The 6,029-nt window shown below is 39.5% G+C and overlaps 1 pseudogene; it reads right to left on the reverse strand.

The window, feature by feature from the left end:
* Positions 1–396: 396 nt before the first annotated feature.
* LOC139753077 (tyrosine-protein phosphatase 10D-like) lies at positions 397–2,320 on the reverse strand (annotated as a pseudogene).
* Positions 2,321–6,029: the final 3,709 nt, after the last annotated feature.

Here is a 6,029-nt window from a genome sequence, read left to right on the forward strand (position 1 = left end):
TGCATTTACCTCCCTAACAACCCCATCCATAAACAAATTAAACAACCATGGAGACATCACACACCCCTGCCGCAAACCTACATTCACTGAGAACCAATCACTTTCCTCTATATATACACGTACACATATATATATATATATATATATATATATATATATATATATATATATATATATATATATATATATATATTTTTTTATATATATATATATATATATATATATATATATATATATATATATATATATATATATATATATATATATATATATATATTCAGTTTTTATGGGTAAAATATTAACAAACTGATATCCTAATCCTTCCATTTCTAAATAATTATGAATACCATATATCATTTTCAATGTTCTCAAAAAAATTCACAAGGTCCTTGCACATAAAGATTTCTATGAGAGCTGTTTAACAAGTACAATGTGCTTGTTACTTCAAATCTGAATAGGCTGGAAGTGGCTGCAGCCCATAGGCCTCCTGTTACATACCTGATTCAGCTATTCCCTCATCATCTTCAAATCCTTGATTGTCATGAATCTCTGTTACAGAGTGTTCATTTTCTCTTCCTTCTAACACAGCCAGAAGGCACTGGTGGATGCAAATATACTGTTGTTCGGTTTGTACCATCCACACTCGTTCTCGTCGCATTTCGTATACGATACCAAATATATCTACATAATCACAGTTACGGATACTGAATAAAATACGGTCCAAGGAAATGAAAGTCCCAGACCGACCCACACCAGCACTGCAGTGCACAACAATTGGTTTTTGATCTGGCCCAATTCGTTCTCGGATGATCGGACAAATCTAACAAGAGTTTGCGGAGGATCAGGAACACCAAAGTCTGGCCAAGTTGTGAAGTGGAAATGCTGTATAATGCGACAAATCTCTCCCTTGCAGACTCGAAACTCAGTTACGTTCCGATCTGGGAAATGGCTTTCATTAAGAATGGTCACCTGGATATCTCCATAATACACAGGCTGAGTATCATATGGCCAACAGTGGTCATATTTTTCACGTCCCTTTTCAATGCATCGTGTAAGCATGACTATAGCACGAGAGTTACTTTCCCAGCACATTCTCCAAAAGTCATCCCGTGTTGAAGGAAGAGGACCCTGCGTCACAACAAATTCCCTTGGAGAATTATATCCCGGTACGTAGTTCGCATTGATGTATTCGGTGCCTTCCTCATCATCAGTGGGCTGCAGTTTAACTCGAGAATGGTCATACGGAAGAATATTGGTGAAACGATTTTTTGGTCGATTGACAGGCAAATCAGCAGCACTGCGCTGGAGATCATGTCCAACATGCTTGAGTGCTTCATACTCTTCAGAGAAGTGATATTCTGAATCAGCAGCCATAAACCTATAGTGTGCTGCAAAGTCTTTCAACTTCACTGGTCAACTTGTCTCAATTAGGGAATCTGGGAGGGAGTGCATATCACCATCTCTCCTGCTTGAGTCCATGGCCTTTTTGGGAAAGAAGCAAACTCTACGACGCCTCATGATCATAACCATTACCACAACCAAAACAAGTATTATCACAGGAACAGCTACAGCCACAACAATGCCACTCTCAGATTCAGTTGTTATTGGGTGGCTGAAGTATGTATCAGCAAACTTATCTCTGGCTGTATAAGCCCGAATCTTGACCCTGTATGTAGTTCCTGGTTTTAGTTCTCCATTGCAGTAGCATAATCTTCCACATATGAGTGTTGAAGGGGTAGTAAGGCTCAGTCACCTGATATGGTGGCCACATGGAGTAGCTCTGAACATCTCGCCAGGCAGGCATTTCTAATCCTCTGGAGTTTTTAGAGACATCTTCAGCTACAATGATACTATAGGCAGTAACCTGTCCATTTTCATTGTAAAAGTATTTTTTTGCGGTAACGGATACTGATAGTAGAAGAAGTACGTGAAACTTCAGTGGGAAACACTTGACGGCTTGGCTCTGGTGGGGCACCAATTGGCACAGTATACTCCAAGTACTTGACATGACCTGGCCCAATCTTAGTGCTTGCCTCAATTTCAAAAAAATAAGTTTGCCCAGGAATTAAATTTGTAATTATTCCATCTAGTTCAAGAGGACCAAAATGCCTAAGTCTTGCAGATGAGGAACCCATTATTCCATATTTTATGGTGAAACCTAAAAGAACACCATTCTGTTCATCAGGAGGTAGAGACCAAACAAACAAAATCTGGTTTGGTGTCCCTTTCTTTCGGGAAAACTGAGCCACCTTGCCAGAAGTGCTTTCACTGGTAGTAAACCTTGCTGACAAAGGTTTTGACTGCCTCATGATAATATTCTCCAGGCTACCAGCACGTGTGAGCACAGTGAACGTGTAGTTGCGGTGGGGTGTATATATATATATATATATATATATATATATATATATATATATATATATATATATATATATATATATATATATATATATATATATATATATATATATATATATATATATATATATATATATATATATATATATATATATATATATATATATATATATATATATATATATATATGTATATATATATATATATATATATATATATATATATATATATATATATATATATATATATATATATATATATATATATACACACAGTTTTTTTATGTATTATACCTTGTCGCTGTCTTCCGCATTAGCGTCGTAGCGCAAGGAAACAGACGAAGGAAATGGCCCAACCCCCCCAATACACATGTATATACATACGGCCACACACGCAAATATACATACCTACACAGCTTTCCATGGCTTACCCCAGACGCTTCACATGCCTTGATTCAATCCACTCTTTTTGTAAGCACAAATCTCTCTTACCCTTTCATTACTTACTCGATCAAACCACGTCACACCACATAATGTCCTCAACCATCTCATTTCCAGCAAATCCACCCTCCTCAGCCAACTCTATCTATAGAATAGGCCTCGCAACCATATAACATTGTTGGAACCACTATTCCTTACAACAAGCCCATTTTTGCATTCCAAGATAAGGTGCTCGACTTCCACACATTTTTCAACGCTCTCTAGTACTTTCGCCCCTCCTCCACCCTATGATTCACTTCCGTCTCAATGGTTCCATCCGCTGCCAAATCCACTCCCACACATCTAAATCACTTCACTTCCGCCAGTTTTTCTCCATTCAAACTTACCTCCCAGATAACTTGTCCCTCAATCCTACTGTACTTAATAACCTTGCTCTTATTCACATTTACTCTCAGCTTTCCCCTTTCACACTTTACCTATCTCAGTCACCATCTTCTGCAGTTTTTCACCCGAATCAGCCACCAGCGCTGTATTGTCAGCAAACAAACAATGACTCACTTCCCAAGGTGTCTCATACACAACAGACTGCATACTTGCCCCTCTTTCCAAAACTCTTGCATTCACCTCCCTAGCGACCCCGATCCATAAACAATTTAACAACCATGGAGACATCACACACCCCTGACGCAAACCAACATTCACTGAGAAACAATGGCTTTTCCTCTTTTCCTACACGTAAATATGCCTTATATCCTAGATAAAAACTTTTCACTTCTTCTAACAACTTGCCTCCCATTCCATATTTTCTTAATACCTTTCACAGAGCATCTCTATCAACTCTATCATATGCCTTCCCCAAATCCATAAATGCTACACACAAATCCATTTGCTTTTCTAAGTATATCTCACATACATTCTTCAAAGCAAACACCTGATCCATACATCCTCTACCACTTCTGAAACCACACTGCTCTTCCCCAATCTGATGCTCTGTACATGCCTTCACCCTCTCAATCAATACCCTCCCATATAATTTCCAAGGAATACTCAACAAACTTATACATCTGTAATTTGAGCACTCACCTTTATCCCATTTGCTTTTGTACGATATCACTATGCAAACATTCCGCCAATCCTCAGGCACCTCATCATCAGTCATACAGACATTGAATAACCTTACCAACCAGTCAAAAACACAGTCACCCCCTTTTTCAATAAATTTCACTGCAATACCATTCAAACCCGCTGCCTTGCCGGCTTTCATCTTCCGCAAAGCTTTTACTACCTCTTCTCTGTTTACCAAATCATTCTTCCTAACACTCTCACTTTGTACAACAACTCGACCAAAACACCCTATATCTGCCACTATATCATCAAACATATTCAAAAAACCTTCAAAATACTCACTCCATCTCCTTCTCACATCACCACTACTTGTTATCACCTCTCCATTTGTCCCCTTCACCAATGTTTCTATTTGTTCCCTTATCTTACGCACTTTACCTACCTCCTTCCAATTCATCTTTTTATTCTCTCTAAAATCTAATGGTACTCTTTCACCCCAACTCTCATTTGCCCTCTTTTCACCATTTCCACCTTTCTCTTGACCTCCTGCCGATTTCTTTAATACATATCCCAATCATTTCCTTTATTCCCTTGCAAAAATCGGCCAAATGCCTCTCTCTTCTCTTTCACTAATAACCTTACTTCTTCATCCGACCACTCACTACCCTTTCTAATCTCCCTACCTCCCACGCTTCTCATGCCACAAGCATCTTTTGCGCATGTACAGAGCATCAGATTGGGGAAGAGCAGTGTGGTTTCAGAAGTGGTAGAGAATGTGTGGATCAGGTGTTTGCTTTGAAGAATGTATGTGAGAAATACTTAGAAAAGCAAATGGATCTGTATGTAGCATTTATGGATCTGGAGAAGGCATATGATAGAGTTGATAGAGATGCTCTGTGGAAGGTATTAAGAATATATAGGCAAGTTGTTAGAAGCAGTGAAAAGTTTTTATCGAGGATGTAAGGCATGTGTACGTGTAGGAAGAGAGGAAATTGATTGGTTAGCAGTGAATATGGGTTTGCGGCAGGGGTGTGTGATGTCTTCATGGTTGTTTAATTTGTTTATGGATGGGGTTGTTAGGGAGGTGAATGCAAGAGTTTTGGAAAGAGGGGCAAGTATGAAGTCTGTTGGGGATGAGAGAGCTTGGGAAGTGAGTCACTTGTTGTTCGCTGATGATGGAGCGCTAGTGGCTGATTCATGTGAGAAACTGCAGAAGCTGGTGACTGAGTTTGGTAAAGTGTGTGAAAGAAGAAAGTTAAGAGTAAATGTGAATAAGAGCAAGGTAATTAGGTACAGTATGGTTGAGGGTCAAGTCAATTGGGAGGTAAGTTTGAATGGAGAAAAACTGGAGGAAGTAAAGTGTTTTAGATATCTGGGAGTGGATCTGGCAGCGGATGGAACTATGGAAGCGGAGGTGGATCATAGGGTGGGGGAGGGGGCGAAAATCCTGTGAGATTTGAAGAATGTGTGGAAGTCGAGAACATTATCTCGGAAAGCAAAAATGGGTATGTTTGAAGGAATAGTGGTTCCAACAATGTTGTATGGTTGCGAGGCGTGGGCTATGGATAGAGTTGTGCGCAGGAGGATGGATGTGCTGGAAATGAGATGTTTGAGGACAATGTGTGGTGTGAGGTGGTTTGATCGACTAAGTAACGTAAGGGTAAGAGAGATGTGTGGAAATAAAAAGAGCGTGGTTGAGAGAGCAGAAGAGGGTGTCTTGAAATGGTTTGTGCACAAGGAGAGAATGAGTGGGGAAAGATTGACCAAGAGGATATATGTGTCGGAGGTGGAGGGAACGAGGAGAAGTGGGATACCAAATTGGAGGTGGAAAGATGGAGTGAAAAACATTTTGTATGATCGGGGCCTGAATATGCAGGAGGGTGAAAGGAGGGCAAGGAATAGAGTGAATTGGAGCGATGTGGTATACCGGGGTTGACGTGCTGTTAGTGGATTGAATCAGGGCATGTGAAGAGTCTGGGGTAAACCATGGAAAGCTGTGTAGGTACGTATATTTGCATGTGTGGACGTATGTATATACATGTGTATGGGGATGGGTTGGGCCATTTCTTTCGTCTGTTTCCTTGCGCTACCTCGCAGACGCGGGAGACAGCGGCAAAAAAAAAAAAATATATATATAAATATATATATAATAATATATATATATATTAT

Source organism: Panulirus ornatus, chromosome 14, assembly GCF_036320965.1.
Source record: "Panulirus ornatus isolate Po-2019 chromosome 14, ASM3632096v1, whole genome shotgun sequence".
NCBI lineage: Eukaryota > Metazoa > Arthropoda > Malacostraca > Decapoda > Palinuridae > Panulirus > Panulirus ornatus.